Below are 21,804 nucleotides of genomic sequence, written 5' to 3'. Positions count from 1 at the left end.
AATGCCATAAACTACCACAATGAAAACAAGGATTTTGTGGTTTGTATCTAACTGACTGACTCTTAACTCCTGATTTCGAAGGTAAGGAGTTAATATTCTTATTTTTCCTGCAAAAAGAAGCCAGATGGTTAGAACTTCCACAGTTATGACATGTTTTCCTAGGTGCATCAGGAACAGGTTTATAATCATTGCTTTTATTCACACCTTCCTTTCCATTCCTATTTTTCCTAGGTGATTTTACCTTGTTTGCATTCTTGACATCTTTCAGCTTATGCTTAAGCTGCTTCTTTGTCATTAAGCCTATGTTTACTTCAGCTGTCTTTTCCTGTTTTAGTTTGTCAGAAGTTAATTCCTCTTTAACTTCTGATTTCTCATTATCAGACTTTACAGTTACAAACTTAACATGTTTTAACTTTGGCTTTTGCTTAACAACAGGCTTAATTTCTTCAGTTCCTTTATCATTCTTATTTTCTCCATAACCTAAGCCCTCTTTCCAATTTTCACTACTTAGCAAATTTTGAGTTGTGCTGCCAGAGTTAGTCCAAGTCCTGATTATTTCTCTTTCCTTTTCTAACTCAGTTTTTAGAGATTCATTCATTTTTAGCACTTCATCCCTGACATAAAAAGCATCATCTCTATCCTTCTGAGTTTGATGGAATATGACTAACTCTTTTTCTAAGAAATCATTTCTTTTCTTATATGCAAGATTTTCAGAAGTTAATCTTTCACATGTTAAAGTTTGATCTCTATAGCTAACAAACATGGTTTTAAGATATCTTCTCAACTCATTAATATCATCAGTATGAAAAGCATAAGTAGTCTGAGGTACCTTTGTTTCAGCAGCTTCAGAACTGCTCTCAGCACTTTCTTTATCAGCATTTGCCATTAATGCATAGTTCTCCTCACTTTCAGAGTCTGAGATGTCTGTCCAGCTTTTCTGCTTTGTGACAAGAGCCTTGCCTTTGTCACCCTTTACCTTCTTGCAGTCAGGAGATATGTGGCCTTTCTCACCACAGTTATAACATTTAACATTGGTGTAATCTCCTCTGTCAGATTTTCCTCCTCTCCCTTCAGATCTTCTGAAATTCTTCTTATCAGAACTTATGCTTTTCCTAGGAAACTTCTTTCCCTTCCTGAACTTCCTGTATGCAATCTTTGTGATTCCTTTCACCATAAGAGCACACAGTTTCATCATCTCCTCATCAGCATCAGTCTCAGGCAAGCTTTCAGAATCTGAGTCATCATCACTCTCAGAACTTGATGACTCAGTATCAGACTTTATGAAAAGAGCTTTACCCTTGTCTTTCTTTGAGGAAGCTGCTTTGGGGAATTCTTCTTCAGCCTTAAGAGCAACTGTCCTTGACTTTCCTCCTTTCCTCTTGCTTCTTTGTTCCATCTCCAGCTCGTGTGTCTTGAGCATTCCATAGATTTCGTCAAGAGTTGTTTCATCAAGATTGTAGTTGTCTCTTATTGTCGTTGCCTTCAAATCCCAGCATTCAGGAAGAGCTAACAGGAACTTAAGGTTTGAGTCTTCAAGATCATACTTTTTATCAACCAATGACAAATCATTCAAAAGTTTGACAAATCTATCATATAAATCATTCAATGACTCATTAGTCTTTGAGTCAAAGTGTTCATACTCTTGAGTGAGTATTGTCTTCCTGTTCTTCTTAATTGTGTCAGTTCCCTGACATCTTGTTTCCAGAGCATCCCATATCTCCTTAGCAGTCTTGCAGTTGATTACCCTGTTTGACATTACATTGTCAATGGCACTATGCAGTAAGTGTCGTACCTTAGCATCCTTAGCAATTGATGCTATGTCCTCAGCAGTATAATCACTCTTCTCCTTTGGTACGGTCGTTGCTGCTTCACCTGCAACTGTAACAGCGAGTTTGGTTGGTTTGTGAGGACCTTCCTTGATTCTATCCAGGTATTCTGGATCTGTTGCTTCCAGGAACATGGTCATCCTTACCTTCCATATGGGATATTCAGATGGTCTCAGTATGGGGACTCTGATGGTCTCATACCGACTCTGAATTTGTGTCTTTGGTGGTTCCTCAGTTGTGGTAGGCTTAGTTGGAGTTTCTGTGTCCGACATGATTGTGTTTGGATCTTTAACTGTATGTAAGTTAACAGATAGGCTCTGATACCAATTGTTAGGTCACACACACACTGTAGAGGGGGTGAATACAGTGTATAGTACACTCAAATCGAACTTAAAGAACTTGAGTAACAGAAAACAAACTTTATTGAAATAATAAACTCTGTTACAATATGGAACTGTTACCTCTCAGTGATGAACAAATATCACGAGAGCTGCTAGGGTTATATATAATAATAACTTCGATAATGATAACACTTATAGTGTAAACCCTATGCCTGTGTTTATATACTACACAGTTACAAGATAATCGCTAATTGATATGGAATATAATTCTGCTTCCTAAAATATATCAATCAGATATCTTCTATTCCAAGTATTCCATTCTTCACGGAATTCCTTCTTCATGCATATCTCTTCTTATGTTTTATCTCTATCTTCTTTCCTTTAATCAGCTACTGTCCTTATCTGATCGTCCTTCAGCACTTAAGTTCTGATATCTATCTTCTGATGATTATCTCCTGATAATATAAGTACTGATATCCTTAAGTCCTGACTTCCAGTATAAGTACTGATCAACAGTTAAGTACTGATCTATCCTGTTCACACAAGATCTGAAAGCTAAACATAAGACATATTAGCCATAACATTATCAAATATATCTAACACAGCAGAATAACCAACAAATATTCCTTCATCAGCCTTTGCATCAAACTTCCCTTTGTGATCAGATTGATTCCATAAGATGTAACATTTACAACCAAAGACATGCAGAAAGTTTAAAGTTGGTTTTCTTCTCTTGAATAGTTGATAGGGAGTCATGCCTTTTGCCTGATTGATTAGAGAAATATTCTGAGTGTAACATGCACAGTTAACAGCCTCAGCCCAAAAGTAAGTTGGGAGTTTTGACTCTTTAAGCATTGTCCTTGCAGCTTCAATTAGTGATCTATTCTTCCTTTCCACCACACCATTTTGTTGTGGAGTCCTTGGAGCTGAGTACTCATGCATGATCTCATTTTCTTCACAGAACAAGTTTATGGTTGAATTCTTGAACTCAGTTCCATTGTCACTCCTAATATTCCTTACTTTGAAATCAGGATGATTGTTGACTTGCTTGATATGATTGATAATGATTTCACTAGCTTCATCCTTTGATCCAAGAAAATAGACCCATGAAAACTTAGAGAAATCATCAACAATCACTAGGCAATATCTTTTCCTTGAAATTGACAATACATTGACTGGTCCAAAAAGATCCATGTGTAGCAGTTGTAATGGTTCATCAATTGCAGATTCAAGCTTCTTACTGAATGATACTTTCTTTTGCTTTCCTTTCTGACAAGCATCACACAGTCCATCCCTTGTGAATTCCACTAGAGGCATTCCTCTAACTAAGTCCTTTTTGACTAGATCATTCATTGTCTTGAAATTCAAATGGGATAGCTTCTTGTGCCATAGCCAACTTTCAACTGCACTTGCTTTGCTGAAAAGACAAGTAATGGATTCTGCATCTGTAGAGTTGAAGTCAGCTAGGTACACATTTCCTTTTCTAACTCCAGTTAGAATCACTTTATTGTCCTTCTTACTTGTGACAATACAGGCTTCAGAATTGAAGGAAACAGTATTCCCTCTGTCACAAAGTTGACTGATGCTCAATACGTTGTGTTTGAGACCATCAACCAATGCAACTTCATCAATGATGACATTTCCTTTTGAAATCAAGCCATATCCCATAGTGAATCCTTTGCTGTCATCTCCAAAGGTTATGCTAGGGCCAGCTCTCTCCTTAAACTCTGTGAGCAGGGTGAAATCTCCTGTCATGTGTCTTGAACAACCACTGTCCAAGTACCATAGATTCCTTCTTTGTCCCTGCACACAATAAAATCAATCAAGTTGATTTTGGTACCCAAGTTTCCTTGGGTCCAGCCTTGTTAGTCTTTTTCCTAGACTTCATTCCTCTTGCATCTTTTGATTTAGGTAACTTTGGGTCAACCTTGATCTCAGATGTGGTTGGTTGAAGTATAGGGTTAGTCACAGAATCATTTAGCACATTTGATTGATAAGGCATAAATTGTGCAAACATGTTATTCCACATAGGCATATTGTATGGCATGTGAGGCATACTAAATGCAGTAAAATAGGGATTATTAATATATGGCATATTTGCAAGATGTGCATGAGGATTCTGATGAGACATAACAGGCATAGCATGCAGAGGTGACATGGACATGTTAGGCATGGAGGGATTTGAAGGCATGGGAGCATTTTTAGCAGATTTGCAATTATCAGATAGGTGATTAACACTTTTACAATGCACACAGCTTTTTCTAGGAGCATACCTATCAGGTGTGTAATTGTTATGTTTATTAATCCCTACCTTCCTATTTCTTTTAGATTTTCTTTTAGTTTCCTTCTTATCCTCAACCAACTTAAGCCTATTTTTCAGCTGATCTAAAGTCATGTGTCCTATATTCACCTTACTGACATCTTTGGATGTGCTAGCTCCTTCTTTGACAAAGTTCTTGAGAGTTAAATCATTCTTCTTATTAAGATTTTTATTACTTGCCTGTTTTAATTGATGAGCCTTCAACAGATGCTCTTTTTCTTCCTTCAACGGATAACTTTCATAATCCGTTGATTCCACATCCATTGACAATCCATCAATTAATTCTAACTTCTTTTTGTTTTTCTTCCAGGCATCCTCACAGAATGATTCAATTCCCTGAACCTTGGCAATTTGAACACCAACATCCCTAGATGTTTTCCAGGCCTTGATTACCTCTTGCTCACTTTCTAACTTTTTAGAAAGAATTTCTACTTTCTTAACAGCTTCTTCTAGTTCACTCTCAAAAGTCAAGCATTTAAGTTTAATCTTTTCAAGCTCAATTACCTGACTCTCTAACACAGCATTCCTATCACTTAAAAACACATTATTTTCTTTGATCCTAGTGTTTTCTTTAGCTAGTGATTTAAGAGAAACACGCAAATGATATAATTCATTGGACATATCATTTACTGCTTCATTGCATTCATGTTTAGAAAGCTGAGAGAGATCAGTAGTAATTACCTGGTTGCTTGATGAACTAGTTTCATTTTCATCAGAATTAGCCATCTGGGCTAGGTTGACATATTCCACATCATCAACTTCATTGACCCCATCTGCTGTCCAATCATCTTGAGTGAGAAAAGCTCTTTCCTTTTGTTTGAGCAAATCAAAATACTTCTTTTTGTAATCAACTTGCTCAAATTTCTTTTTCTCAGAATTTGGCTTCCTACACTCACTTGCAAAGTGTCCACTAATGCCACAGTTGTAACATTTGAACTTTGATTTGTCCACCATGTTTTTTTTGGCTTAGTGAACTTTGTGTTTTTCCTGAACTTCATCTTTGCAAACCTCCTGGACAGAAAGGCCAGATGTTCATCAATATCATCAGATTCATCCTGACTGGAATTGTCTTCATCCTCAGCAACTTGCTCTTTACCCTTGCTTGATTCTGATTTGCTTGTGCCAATTTTGAGACTTGGCATTGTCTTTTCCTCATTCCTGGCTTCAACTTTCTCACTGTCAGCTACAAGTGCAACTGATCCTCCTTTTCTCTTTCCCTTTTCCAACAACTCATCTTGCTCCATCTCAAGTTCATAAGTCTTCAAAATTCCATATAATCTTTCAAGTGTGAAGTCCTTATAATCTTGAGAATTTCTTAGAGAAACAGTCATAGACTTCCATTCCTTTGGTAGAGACCTTAGAAATTTTAAATTGGAGTCCTTGACTTGGTACACTCTCCCATACAGCTTTAATCCATTCAATAGTTTCTGAAATCTGTTGAATGTATCATTCAATGATTCTCCTTCTTCAAAATGAAAATATTCATATTATTGAATGAGAAACTGCATTTTGTTTTCTCTAACTTGCTCAGTGCCTTCACAGATAAGCTGCACAGTCTCCCAAATTTCCTTAGCAGTTTGGCTGTTGATGACATTGTCAAACATATCTTGATCCAGGCCATTAAACAGAATGTTCATGGCTTTCTTGTCCTTGTGGACCTCTTCAATATCTTCAACAGTCCATTCTGCCTTTGGCTTGGGAATAGACTGTCCAACAGCAATTGTAGCAGTAGCAGCTGTGGCCACCTTGTGTGGGATGTGAGGACCATTCTCAATGCAGTTGATGTAGCTTTCATCTTGAGAGAGAAGATGTAAATGCATCTTCACCTTCCAGTGATGATAGTTATCTCTTTCCAGGATTGGAATCTTTACACCAATATCCTTCTTACTGATGATGTTAGCAGAATAGATCTTTAAACTCTTTGTATGTTAAGAGCTCGCTCTAATACCAATTTTTATTCCCATTGGACTAACAATGAGATTTACAGAAGGGGGGTTGAATGTAAATCTCAAAACTTTTTCAAGTTTTGAGCAGTTTCTAAGGCTAAGTGTTTAAGTGAACAAATATGTGTGAATTGCTTGAAGCTGATACAGACAGATATATATTCAAACACAAATGTAAAGAACACAAAGAACTTAAAAACTTTTCTGGTGGATTTGTTGTTCCACCAGAGATGTGTTATTTCAGAAAATCTGTGATTCAAAGAATTAAATCACAACTGCTTCCTAGTACAAACTAGATGATTTTCTCTCTTGATATTTCTAAACAGCTCAGGAAAATTCTTATCTAATTACTAGCTGCTACTTGGTTTATATATCACCAAGTTTATAAGTGAAGACAAAACTGTAAAATACAATTGAAAGGATTCTTCACATGTTTCTTCTTCATTTCTCTATCCAATGTAATCTAGGATAATCTGTGAATCTTTGAATACTTCCTTGTTTGCATCAGAATGGGAATACTGCATTTTCTTGATTCCTCCTAGAGGCTTCCACATTCCAGTTTGTCTCTGTCAACCCATGTGCCTCTGTCAGCTTGTGAATTGTCACTATCAACTGCTAATGAACCAAGCATCCGTTGAAGCTTTCATCCGTTGATGCCTTATCCGTTGAGGCTTTATCCGTTGAAGCTTTATCCGTTGATGCATTATCAGTTGAAGTCTTTATCCGTTGAAGCACTTATCCGTTGATGGATATTATCCGTTGAAGCTTTAGAGACATCCGTTGAAGCTTTGTTTCTTATCCGTTGAAGGTCTTCAATATCCGTTGATACTTCTTCACTCATACAAAATTACAAGGCATGAAATATTTACAATTAGCCCTCCTATTTGTATATCCATTAGTAGTCAACATGACTGATAATTTACTACAACATCTAAGAATTACAACTTGAAACCAGAGAATGAAATGTGCTACAATACTAAACTTATTGCTAAGTAAAGCTACTCCTTCAACGGATAGCCAAGATGGTCTTATCCGTTGAGGCTACAAATACTAGATTTCTACTTAAGTGTTTTGTTTAACTTATCATCAAACTAATACACATATTCCTAACACTATTGAAAATAGTCCCCAACCAGGGACACAGAACAAAAGAGGGAGGGACACTGAAGCCACACACTCACCAATTAAAGCCTTTTCAAGGAAGAAGAAGGCCAAGACCCTAGTTTCCATACAAGGGGCACACACAGCACAGATACATCCACCTGTAGCTGAGCCTTCTCAAATTCAGCTTGATGTAATTCCAGCAAATGTGGAGTCACAGCCCCATTCTCTCATAATGGAAACACACCAATTATCAAGCTCTCCATCACCCTCTCTGGGTGTGGATATGATATTCACATCAATTCCTGATTCTCCCTCATTAAAACTCAGGGAGGAGCCCCACTCAAAACCTGATGATCATCATCTTTTAGATGATTTGTTGGATCATCAGCCAATTCTTTCAGATATGGTTGAAGAATCTGTGTCACCTCACTTAAAATCAATTCACACAGACTCAACAATTATGTCACTTTCTATATCTACATCTTTTCCTTCTTCAACGAATATCTCTCATCCGTTGACAAGTGGTTGTTCTTCAACGGATAAGCTTAACGGCAGTTATCCGTTGATACCATCAGTTTCCACTTCAACGGATACTCCCTATCCGTTGATGGTCTCTACACACATAACAGAAACAATTCCAACTATAGAGGACATGGCTACTGTACAATCACTTTTAGGTTTGAGGGAAGGGAGTGATCTTTTGAGTGAGAGGCTGGGTTGCTCCTAGGTAAAAGGAGAGGTTGAGAGTCACCATATGCATGCTATTTCTTCCAGCATGGCAAAAGTGAGTGAGGGGAGTGCCACCTTAAAAGGTGAGGGTGAGGGTGTGAGGGTGTGTGTGAGCCAGGGGGAGCCCCTGATGCAAGAACATAGAGAAAATGAGAGAAAGGCAGGTACAGAAGCTATAAGGGTGGATCCAGCCATTGCTAGTGAGTCAATGACAGTGGATGATGCAGAAAAGGAAAGACAATTTCAGCAACATTACAAAGCTGTAATTGATAACATTTCCTTGGATGCTGACACTTTTACTCATCCTATTTCAGCCTATCAATTATTGGCTGCTCAGGGCAATGTGGAGACAGAACAGACATTAAACATTGTACACACTTCAGAATCTCTTCTCAGAGACAAAGCTGCTGTTAACAAGCTGCCTTCTCAAGCTGGTGAGCCATCTGAAGAATTTGGAGTAAATTCTAATGATGATGACTCTGATTCTTTGGATGAGAGCATGAACTTAGGGGGAGTAGCAGGCCCAAGTTCTGTTCCAGATCTTCCTGAATGGGCATGGGCAAAAGCATCAACACCAGGAGAGTTTGGTGTCACTTTGGTCAGACAAGTCATGACAATTCAGAAGGCCCTTCAGGAGACTATAGATGTTGGTACCAAGGCAATTCTTCAAGCTCATCTAGAATCTTTGCATCTCTTGCAGTTGCAGCATTTCAAACAAAATCTAAGTGTGGATGAGCTCAAGCAGGATATTGCTGATCTAAAATCCTACAATGCTGAGAAGTTGGATTCAGTCATACCTTATGGTACTATACAAGATTTGTTGGGGAGACTGAGGAAAGAATCTGATGCTGACAAGAGACTGGCCAGATTGGAAACCAGAGTTCAGATCATTGAAGACTCTATGGTCACCATTCTTCAGAATCAACAAACTCAAACAAATCTACTCATGCAGCTGGAAAATGCACAAGGCTTGACCCCTACCCTTGATGATAACAAAAAGGGGGAGAATAAAGGGGAAGGGGAAGGAGAGCCATCAACAACAGTTCAAATTTCTCAAGTGCTAGTTCCTGCCATCACCACTTCTCCAATTATTCAAATCAAAGGAAAGCTTGATGGAATTGATCTAATCCAGATAGCAGCAGCTGAATTGCAAGTCAAAGAGCAAAGGAAGAAGATTGATGAAAAGATGCAACAAATATTTGGTTCTACAACTTCTCAATCACAATCTGTGAGGCATAGCACAAAAGTGGAATCAATTATTATGGAGCTCAAGCCAGTAGGGAGGAATAAGGTTGGAGAGACTTCTTCCAAGAATCTGAAACCAATGGTTCTCAAGCCCAACAACAGATCCAATAAGGACTCTACAAAGAATCCTCTGAAAGAAGTGGATTTTCCTCTTCCAAAGGCTGATGAGGACAAGCTTTTGGGTAGAAGTATCTCAAAACTCAAAGAGACCATGGATGTGGCTGTAAGGAGGAACATGGCTATTATCTTCAGAGAGGGAAAGAGCATATGTGTGATGCAAGGACATCCCAAATTCTCAATAGCCAAGAGGGAAGAAACCAGAAGGTTGAAGGAAGAAGCCAAACAGCTAAAGGCTGACAAAAGAGCACAAGCAAAGCTTGAAAAATAGCTAAAGTCAAGTCAGGCTGAAGAACAGAAAGAAATTGAAGACAAAAGTGAAGATGAAGCTATGGGGGACATGGTTGATACAGATATGGAGGAAAGAAGTAAGGGAAGAGAAGAATGGCAAAAAGGGAACAGAAAGAAGGTCAATGCAAAGAAAAAGATGGTAGATGAGACTGAAGAAACCCAATCAATATCCAAACCACTACCCTCTATTCCTGAACCCACTGTGCCTGACCCCTTCATGAACATTCATGGTGAAACAATCATTCTCAAGGAGGAACCAATTGATTGGGACACCATCAAATTTCCCACCTTCCTAACCTCTTCTCTACCATCAAAGAAGCAGAAAAGAAGAATCAAATTAATACCCTCTAAAGCCTCAATCAAATTCACACAGAAGCCTAAGCCTAAGCCTCAAGCCTCTAAGGATGATTATGTTCACATCTGTGACATAAAAGAATTTTTAGACATTGAACTCTATCTAGATGAGCTGGAGGAAGTAAGGGGAATAGCTGCCTACAGACAGCTACCGGAAAGACTAGTGTTCAAATACAAAGGAGATGGGGAAAGAACCTGGCCTCTTTACAGAATTCTGAATGAAGGCTACTCTACCTTGATTAGAGTCTACTCAGCCATACAAATGGATTCTGGCTTTACCAGAACTGCCAAGACTGAGATTCTCAACAAGATTGCCAACATAAGGAAAACTTGGAGGGAGCCCAATGCTTTGGCTAGAACATTACTCATTCAAGAAAGAGGAATTACAATTCACAAATCACCTCATTGGTTGATGGAGTTCAGAGACAGCAAAGGAGTCAGAAGATTTTTCAGAATTGAAGATCAGCTCAAGATTGCCAGTAATGAAACTCTCAAGGATATGCAATCTAAGTTAGACATCAATGAAGAAGATGAAGCTGAATTCTACAGACAACTTCAACTTCAAATAGAGGAGAATGGCAGGAGGCTAGGAAAGAAAACAAGGAATCAAAGGAAAAGAAACTAATCTGCTCAGGCTAAAGGAGCACCCTTGGAAACAATGTAACTCTTCAATTCCATCTCAGCATACACATTTTTGTAGCACTATTGAATTTCTGCTTTATTACAGTTTATACATTTGTCAAGTGTTTTGTTATCATCAAGCTAAACCCAAATTTATGCCTGCAGTTCTAGTAGACATAAATAGGGGGAGATTGTTAGGAATATGTGTATTAGTTTGATGATAAGTTAAACAAAACACTTAAGTAGAAATCTAGTGTTTGTAGCCTCAACGGATAAGACCATCTTGGCTATCCGTTGAAGGAGTAGCTTTACTTAGCAATAAGTTTAGTATTGTAGCACATTTCATTCTCTGGATTCAAGTTGTAATTCTTAGATGTTGTAGGAAATTATCAGTCATGTTGACTACTAATGGATATACAAATAGGAGGGCTAATTATAAATATTTCATGCCTTGTAATTTTGTATAAGTGAAGAAGTATCAACGGATATTGAAGACCTTCAACGGATAAGAAACAAAGCTTCAACGAATGTCTCTAAAGCTTCAATGGATAATATCCATCAACAGATAAGTGCTTCAACGGATAAAGACTTCAACTGATAATGCATCAATGGATAAAGCTTCAACGGATAAAGCCTCAACGGATAAGGCATCAACGGATGAAAGCTTCAACGAATGCTTAGTTCATTAGTAGTTGATAGTGACAATTCACAAGCTGACAGAGGCACATGGGTTGACAGAGACAAACTGGAATGTGGAAGCCTCTAGGAGGAATCAAGAAAATGCAGCATTTCCATTCTGATCCAAACAAGGAAGTATTCAATGATTCACAGATTATCCTATATTGCATTTGATAGAGAAATGAAGAAGAAACATGTGAAGAATCTTTTTAATTGTATTTTACAATTTTGTCTTCACTTGTAAACTTGGTGAAATATAAACCAAGTAGCAGCTAGTAATTAGATAAGAATTTTCCAGAGCTGTTTAGAAATATCCAGAGAGAAAATCATCTAGTTTGTACTAGGAAGCAGCTGTGATTTAATTCTTTGAATCACAGATTTTCTGAAATAACACATCTCTGGTGGAACAACAAATCCACCAGAAAAGTTTTTAAGTTCTTTATGTTCTTTACATTGGTGTTTGAATATATATCTGTCTGTATTAGCTTCAAGCAATTCACACACTTGTTCTCAAAAACACTTAGCCTTAGAAACTGCTCAAAACTTGAAAAAGTTTTGAGATTTACATTCAACCCCCCTTCTGTAAATCTCATTGTTAGTCCACTGGGAATAACAACTTCTCCAAGATTGATTTGAGATCGGTATATCATCAACTAAAGATTAAGCCAAAAGATATACCAAAGACAACTTCCAGGATAAGGTATGAATATTATAAATTTTTAGTGATGTCTTTTGGGTTGACCAATGCCCCGGCAGCATTCATGGACCTGATGAACAGAATTTTCAAGGAATACTGGGACAAGTTTGTTATTGTGTTTATAGATGATATTTTGATTTATTAAAAAACAGAAGAGGATCATGCAGAACATTTGAGAATAGCTTTGGAGATTTTAAGGAAAAAGAAGTTATATGCTAAATTCTCAAAGTGTGAGTTTTGGCTACAGGAAGTTCAGTTCTTAGGACACATAGTTAGTAATGAAGGGATCAAAGTGGACCTAGTGAAGATTGAAGCAATTAAAAATTGGGAAAGACCGAGAACACCGACAGAAGTAAGAAGTTTCTTGGGATTAGCGGGATATTATCGCCAATTTGTTCAAAATTTCTCAAGGATTGCAATACCATTGACGAAACTTACACGAAAGAATGAAAAGTTTATATGGAACGATAAATGTGAAGAAAGTTTTCAGGAATTGAAGCGAAGATTAATCACGGCACCTATTTTATCACTTCTAGATAATCAAGAGAATTTCATAATTTATAACGATGCTTCTCATAAAGGACTCGGATGCGTTCTGATGCTGCATGATAAGGTTATTGCGTATGCATCAAAGGCAATTGAAACCACACGAACAGAAGTATCCTACTCATGATTTGGAGCTAGCAGCCATAGTTTTCGCTTTGAAGATTTGGAGACATTATCTATATGGAGAAAAATGCAAGATTTATACGGATCACAAAAGCTTGAAGTGCATATTCACACAGAAGGAGATTAATATGACACAGAGGAGATGGTTAGAGTTGATCAAGGATTATGACTGCACGATTAACTATCATCCCGGTAAAACAAACGTTGTGGCAAACACGTTAAGTCGGAAAGAAAAGTTGAAGGTGTTATCAGTACCCGAAAAATTATACAGGGAATTTCAGAAACTGGAATTGGAGATTAGAGTTTACAAGCCTGATGAAGCAAAAGTGTATAGTATGACTTTCCAGCCGGAGTTATTAGAGAAGATAAGGAAGTGTCAAGAAGAGATAATGGATCAGGACATAAATCATTTGGTAGGTGAGGATTTGTGCACGCAAAAGGACGATCAATGTATTATTAGGTTTTCTTATAGAATTTGGATTCCACCAGTAACGGAGTTGAAGAATAAAATTCTACAGGAAGCTCATAATTCAAGGTATTCAATCCATCCAAGGAGTACCAAGATGTACAGAGATTTAAAGGAAAATTATTGGTGGCCAGATATGAAGAGGGAAATTGCGGAATGGGTTAGCAGATGTTATACATGTTAGAGAGTTAAAGCAGAGCACCAGAGACCAAGTGGATTGTTGCAACCATTAGAGATTCCAGAATGGAAGTGGGAGCATATTTCCATGGATTTCATAGTAGGATTTCTAAGGACAAAAGCTAATCATGATGCCATTTGGGTTATAGTGGACAGACTTACCAAGTCAGCTCATTTTATGCCTATAAATGAAAGATTCTCACTAGATAAGTTAGTCCATATGTACCTGAAAGAAATCGTAGTTCGTCATGGAGTTCCTGTGTCTATCGTATCCGATCGAGATCCGAGATTTAATTCGAGATTTTGGAAAACTTTTCAAGAATGTTTGGGAACGAGACTGAATATGAGTATGGCTTACCATCCCCAGACGGACGGCCAGAGTGAAAGAACAATCCAGACAATCGAAGACATGTTACGTGTTTGTGCTATTGATTTCAAAGGAAGTTGGGATGAACATTTACCCTTTGTAGAATTTGCTTACAACAATAGTTATCACGCCAGTATTGGGATGCCACCCTATGAAGCTCTTTATGTACGCAAATGTCGATCTCCTGTATATTGGGACGAAGTAGGAGAATGCAAAATACTTGGACCTGAATTGGTGCAACAGACGAAGGAAGTTATTGAAGTTATCCAGAAGAGACTGATAGCAGAACAAGACCGCCAAAGGAAGTATGCAGATCAATCAAGGAAAGATATGGAATTTGAAGAAGGAAATCTGGTATTACTGAAAGTATCGCCGTGGAAAGGATTGACACGATTTGGAAAGAAAGGAAAACTGAGCCCAAGATATGTTGGACCTTTTGAGATTTTAAAGCGTGTTAGAAAAGTAGCTTACGAGTTGGCGTTACCTCCGCACATGGAGCACATTCACAATGTTATTCATGTATCGATGCTTAAGAAGTATAATCCAGACTCCAGGCATGTAATTGAATACGAGCCAATAGAGCTTCAAGCAGATTTGTCGTATGTAGAGAGTCTGATACAGATTCTAGAAGAAAGAGAGAAAGTATTAAGAAATAAAGTGGTAAAGTTAGTGAGAGTATTGTGGAGAAACCCAAAGGTTGAAGAATCAACCTGGGAGTTAGAAAGTGATATGAGAGAAAAGTACCCTCATTTGTTTTCTTAGGAGATTCTGAGGACAGAATCCTTTTAAGGGGGGAAGGATGTAATATCCGGTATATATCGTGTAATTATTTTCACTAATAAATAAATATTATGCATGTGTCGTGTTTATTCTGTGAAGTATTTGTTAAGTAGTATATGTGTTTGGATGTTTAAAAATAATATAAATTGAGTATTTTAATTTTTATATGTCCAAAATAAAATATAGATAATTATCATATCTTCCTATTTATTTTTATATTGATTTATGATTTTATAGGAAATATATGGATTTTATAAATTCATATATGTTTTATACAATCGGGAACCAGCCGACTTCATCCATTTTTATGTTTTTATAACCCGAAACTCTTCCGAGAACTCTTTCCTAACCTAATGGCAATATTCCAAGCATTTTCCATGTTTCGACTTTTTCGATCCGGCGTACGGTTTATCCTGTGCGGGTCCCGGCGCAATATTTTTGATACATTATTAGTTTCGGTAAATCAATAAAACTCGTATTTTCGATAAACGAGATCTTTTTATTAAACTATTATAATTATCACCTCGTAATACGTGTAACCAGGCGCTGAGACCAAGACCGCAGTACAAATTGTACTGATTTGGATAATTATCCCGAAAACCGGTACCGTTTGGATCTGTTTTTCTAAATAAACGTAATATTTTATATCCGGAATAATCCAACGGGATACTAATTTTCCGTAATTTTAAATAGCCTTTACCGTATTTTATTTCGTACCGAAATTCTTTTGTAAACAGTAATTATAGAATTTTCCAGAGAAAAACCCTAATTTCATAAAACCTTTTGAGAATCAAACTACAGTTTCAAGGTGTTATTGAAATCCATTTGGAAAGCTCTTGTAACCAAAATGAAGGATTTGGAGTGTACTTTCAGATTGCAGAACTTGTTTCACTACAGAATCAAAGGTTTATTTTCTGTAATTTTATTTATTTTTGAATTATTTTGATTAAAAACATAAATTTTTGTTCAGATGATTGTTTGAATGATTTGATGATTTCATGTTGTAGAGCTTGTTTTCCTGATGATTTTCATATGTCATATGACTGATTTGGAGTTCAATAACATGTTCAAAATTGAGTTTAATTTTCGAATTTTAAAATTAGGGTTTATAACCCGTATGAATGTTCTTAATTGAAATTTAGGGCTTTTTGTTCTAGGGGTTATTAAATGTTGAAATATAGTGGGTTTTGTTCCTCATGAAATTTGCAATCGATTGGTGTATAGCTCGTTAACAGACGATTCATGGTTTGAACGGAGTTGTGTTTTGAAGTTTACGTCGGGTCATCGGAAACCGGCGAGTTTCTTGAGCTTTTTCCGGCCAATTCTGGAAAGGGTTGTGTGTTTTGATTGCATATACAAGTTGCTGGTAGCTTGTAGTTTAATTCTGGATAGTTTGGTGGCCTGAGGTGGCCGAAATCGTGTTCTCCGGCCACACTCCGGCGAGTCGACGGCGGGGGTTTGCAAAATTTCAAATAGGCCCCCGAACTTTTGAAGAAGATGAAGTTCAGTCCCTGAACTTTCCAGAACTTGCAAATTTAGGATTCCTGTTTCTAAATTATTTAAAAATCATATTTTCTATTTATTTTAATTATAAAAATTCGTTTTTAATTTTTGAAATTTCCAAAAAAAAAATATTATTTTAATTCCAAAAATTATTTTTAATTCAAAAATAAATCTGAATTAATTAGTTAATTAATTTTATTTAATAATTAATTGATTAATTGGTCAATTAATTCAAAAATTAATTGATTAATTAATTATTAATTGACTTTAATTAATTATTTAATTAGATTTAATTATTTATAAATGATTTAAAAATTCCAAAAGATAGTTTCGAGCTTTAAAATATTATTTTAAATTGTTTTCAAGGCTCGATAATTATTATATAATTATTTTAAAGCCAGATTTGGCCAATCGAACCTTGTTTATTGCTTTAAAATTGATCCAACGACCCGTTTTAATTCCGAAAAATGTTTTAAAAATCATATTAAATACCCGAAAGACTGTTTATGACCCGAGACTTCTCTATAAATGGAATGTCATTGATTGTTTGACGTGCTATGTGTTATATGTGACTTGTTTGTTTGACGGTCGATCTATATGTTCGGTGTTTACTTGTTTATAGCATAACTTTCAATCCGTTAATCGGATTTGGGTAAAACGAAGGGTAGATAGAAGTGTATATCAAATAGAATCGTATGAGTTGAGTATTGATAGATGTTTATGATATGTGAGCAGAAGAGGCAAGGCGTAGGAAAGGGAAACAGATAGTCGATGAGTAGGAGATTGTGATTGGAAGTTAGAGAAGTATAGCAAGCTAATATCAGGCAAGTGTTTTGAACTTTCTCGAGTATATTGTAGTTGATTGATAGTCCTGTTTTATATTGCAAGTGCTTTGAAGCACTGAACCCTAAACCTTGATTCCAGTTGTTGATCTTTGAGCCATAAACCTTATTATTTCTGAACCATTGATTGTTGTATACCCGAATATGAACCACAGATATACGATACTACTCCACAAATACATACAAAATAAATGCCAAACACTAAATCAAATTGCTTATATATTCAAACCATTATACCTTATGTTTTGAAAGACCAAATCCTTGCAACCTTGAAACTTTGATTCCTTTGTTATCCAATTCTTTCATTACCTAACAGCCATTTTTTAAAATTGCCATATTGATCCTTTGTGAAGATTAAAACCATTTAATTATTGAACATCCAATATTGCTTATGATTTTGTTTATTGCTTTATATTATTTATTCTGTTATTATGTTAGAATTGGATTGTTTTATAAAATTGTGGACCATATTCGTGGTCAGACCAGATTGGTGGTCAAGTTAGGCCAATGTGTGCCTTGGATCCAGTAATTATAGCAGAACTGTGTGCCTTGCTCGGGGTTAGTGCGTGACTGATCAGCAGCCTAACCTTGTTTTATTTTAAAATGAAAACATAATATCCAATTCTAAATCATTAATCACTGTTCACTTGATACCTTAACTCTTTTCACTTGATGATCATTATTCTCAGTCTTGTCATTGTGACTTACTGAGCTAGTTAGCTCATCTGTGTGATGTTGTTTATGTTCTTTTCCAGTTAAGAAGGAACCAGTTGCTAGCGAGGATCCCCAATCCAGTGCGAGAGCTAGGGGTCCAGGTTGATCGAGTTAAGCTAGCTGATAGCTTTTGAGATAATTTAAGTTTATGAAGTTTGTAATAATGTTTAATATTCAGTTGTAAGTTTGAATAATTGGGATTTGGGCGTTTGTAATATAAGTGTGTGTGTGTGGCTTGTGTGCATACTTTAACCTGTTGCGGTCCATGGTAGTTGGTAATTAGGGTCACTGCATATTATTATTATCTTTATTATTGTTATAAGCAGGTTATAAATAAGGTTTGTGTGTGTGGACCCCAAACTTCTGACCCGGGTTTGGAGGGCACCACAAAGACTGTCAGTCCTCTTAAGGTTAGGAAGGAAACTCCTACTTGGAAGCCTAAAGGCATTCTTAATGCTTCTAAAGAGAAGAAGGAGACGGTCGATGAGAAACAAAAGCATGTTAAATTTGCATATGACATTATTCATAATATGAATCTCTCTAAGTTCCCTAGACCCAACTTAGTTTTGGTACCAAAGAGAACTTTATCCATAATGTAGATAGGGCAAGCAAAAGTGAAGCGAACCATTTGGATTTTGAACATTGGGTGTTTAATACATAAGAGTTCGAGGATAGAGCCCTCCTATCAGAAGTGGACAAGAGAGATGGCCCAGTAGTTACCTTTGGAGATGACAACAAATGAATCATTACTGGATATGGCGTGAAATCAGGAATGTCATCTGTAATAACCCCAATTTTTGGAATTTTTGAAACCCTTATGAATAGTGTTTTTGCTGATTATGCTGAATAAGAAAACTTTTCATGCCACACTTTGTAGAGGTTCTTTTATTGATATTTTGAGATCTTATTGGTACTCTATATGGTATATAAGTGTATGTAAAGATCGTCAGAATCCAAATTCGAACACTTTGATTTTTCCGGAAAATCCACCAAATACAGAAAGAATTGAGTATAAGGTAACATGATTAAAAGGATTTTAATTCAAGGATTATAAGAGAGGATCATAAAAGGAATATAATGTATTGAGAAAGGTTAAGGGAACCCAAGTAATAAGATCCCGGGTATGATCCCTCAAACGATAAACGAGAACGAAAGTTAAGTGAACCATATAACAGATCAGCGGTCATTAGCCAAGTAATTAGGAGCTAATCAAAGAGGTTAGTGATGATGATATCACCACACCAACAAGAAGAGGACAAGTGTGGGAAGATGACATACGAAAATGACATAAGCATGACCAAAGGGAAGGAAGTGTTGGTTGATTATAAACCACACAAAATTTACCATGGTTAAAAGGTAATTTAGCAAAACAAAAGGCAAAACAACCAACAAAACAATTCATAACACAAAAACACAAAGTTGACCTTCATTTCCAACAAGAAGCTCTCGGCCTTTATCCATTTCAAAGGAAGAAAAAACTCAAATCCAAGTTCCAAGCTTTGTTAATTAGTGAGGTAATTATCTAAGGTTCCTTGTACATAGATATAGATATCCTATAAGTCTAAGCTTCAAATTCCTTCACAATCTCTTCCTAAAATTCATGGAAGAAGAGAGTGAATAGTGTTTTTCAAGAACTTGAAATTTTAATCTTGTGTTTTTGATTAGATTAAGCTTTGGTAAGGACTTTCAAGGGTGATTCCAAGCTCCTTAGTTACCTTTACTCACCAAGGAAGGTATAATCTCATAACCTAGCCCTACTTTTGTATATTTAGAGTTTTATGCTTGGTTTAGTTCTTGGGAAGTATGATTCATGTATATTTAGAGTTGAGTTGGATTTATAATGAGTTTGGAGTTGTAAATCTTGATTATTAGTTAATGAACTTAAGTATATCTTTAGTTCATGTTTAGGGGTAGTATAAATTGGTAAATCTTGAGATGTTGGGACTGTTGTAATGAAGTATGGATGGAGTTTGGTTGTATTGGTGGTTATGGGTTGATTTGTGGTTAATTTTGGATTGATTTGGAGTTGTACAAATTTGGTAATCGCGTAAACATAGCCGTCGTAATGCCCGATTTACTTTAGACTGCTTTTGTTCGTAACATCAGGACCCACTGTTAGGTTTTGATCATTGCCATGATTAGATAGTTCATGTTACGAGCTTCATTTTGATATGTGGTTCGCTTGAATCCGATGTACGGTTTAGGAGAAACGACCGTTTTAAGTAACGGCATTTCGCGACCGAACCCTTACCCCTCGCCTTACTTTAAAACCTTGGTTAAGGCCCTTAAATGACTAATTGGAGTATAAAGAAATTATGTAAAGTGTATTAGGCAGTTGGTAGGGTACTCGCGAAAGAATCGCCTTAAAACCCTTAATGGTTAATTTATTAAAAATGGTGGAGCCGAGGGTACTCGAGCGACTTAAGTGAATCTTTAAGCGCAAAAGCGAACGTTAGGGTCTAATTGGTTAAAGTATAGATTCATAAGCGACTTTGGTTTAATTCTAACTTATATGTTGTTTATAGGTTACCAGACTCGTCCCAAGCCTTTTATCACCCCCAGTCGCTCAGGCAAGTTTTCTACCCGTTATACTGTTGTTGTGATGTATATATGTATATGCATTATCTTGTGATAAGTGCATGAATGTTATTAGCAAATCTTGCGATATATTGGAGCATGCTGATATGGTATATATGCATGTCTATTTCATAATCTTGATATCTAATTGTTGATTCAATTGCTTATAAGTTGCATAATACCTATGCTAGAGATAAGCAGTTGTTGCGTATACCCTTAGTATAGGGGACCCAAAGGTGAACATATTTCTAAACCGGGAGTCGATGTTCCCGAGTATAATATATATATATATATATATACATACACTTTTATATATATATAGTTTTCAGAACTATTAATCGAATAAGGTTTATTCGATAACTTTATTTTATTTAATGAATATTATTTTGAATATTCATTCGAGGACTTATGACTCCGTTTAGTTTATTTAATGAATATTATTTTGAATATTCATTAGAGGACTTAAGACTCCATTTATTTTATTTAATGAATATTATTTTGAATATTCATTTGAGGACTTAAGACTCCGTTTATTTTATTTAATGAATATTATTTTGAATATTCATTCAAGGACGTAAGACTCCGTTTATTTTATTTAATGAATATTATTTTGAATATTCATTTGAGGACTTATGACTCCGCTTATTTATTACATAATATTCTTTATTTTATTAAAGAATAATGTTTCGATAATCAAACTTTTTTTCGATTATTCAAATAAAGATCATACTTTCGTATAAGTATATCTTTGGTTATTTATTATTCATTTCAAGTATGAGTTTTAAAACTCCTACCTCGATTATTTTTATAAGGATCATCCTTATGGGAATATTATTTAAATAATAATATTCAGATACTTTCTAACATATCGGGACTGATTTATTTTATTTAATCAGCGTTACTCTAAACATTCTTTAAAATGTTTTCGAGTCTTCAAAATGATTTTAAAAGTTAGGGCGGATCCCAAAACTCATTTTTATATTTAAGATCCTCCTTTCGAAGGGGATTTAAATACTCGCTCAAAACCCGAGGGATCCGGCTCTGTAGTATGTTTATATTCGCAACAAGGTTGCTGTTTTTATAAAAGAGTTTTTGATTACTTACCCAACACTCGGGAAGTAAAATTCTTTGAACAAGTTAATCCATTAACAGGCACCGCCTAGGAAATATCGGTGAGTTTTCCTTTCCAACTAGATACGACTTCTTGGTGGAGCCGTATCAACAAGTTTCTACTTGGGGAAAGGGGGGACAAGCTTTACGTTTCAGAGTCATGGATTTCATCTGAACTAGGAGTGGCGTAAGTGGTCGAGTGGCGCCGGCCCAGCCTTATTATATTGGCCCAAATGGCCTGGAAGTTCCGCTAAGATGGTCCATTCCTTAGGAGTCCAGTGTTCGGTTGACAAGTAAATCCGACAGGTTCTCCTCTACATGTAGAAAATGGTG

The sequence above is a fragment of the Apium graveolens genome, chromosome 8 (assembly GCF_009905375.1).
Source record: "Apium graveolens cultivar Ventura chromosome 8, ASM990537v1, whole genome shotgun sequence".
Classification (NCBI taxonomy): domain Eukaryota; kingdom Viridiplantae; phylum Streptophyta; class Magnoliopsida; order Apiales; family Apiaceae; genus Apium; species Apium graveolens.
The sequence above is the reverse complement of the archived record's forward strand: the minus strand, read 5'-3'. Positions refer to the sequence as shown.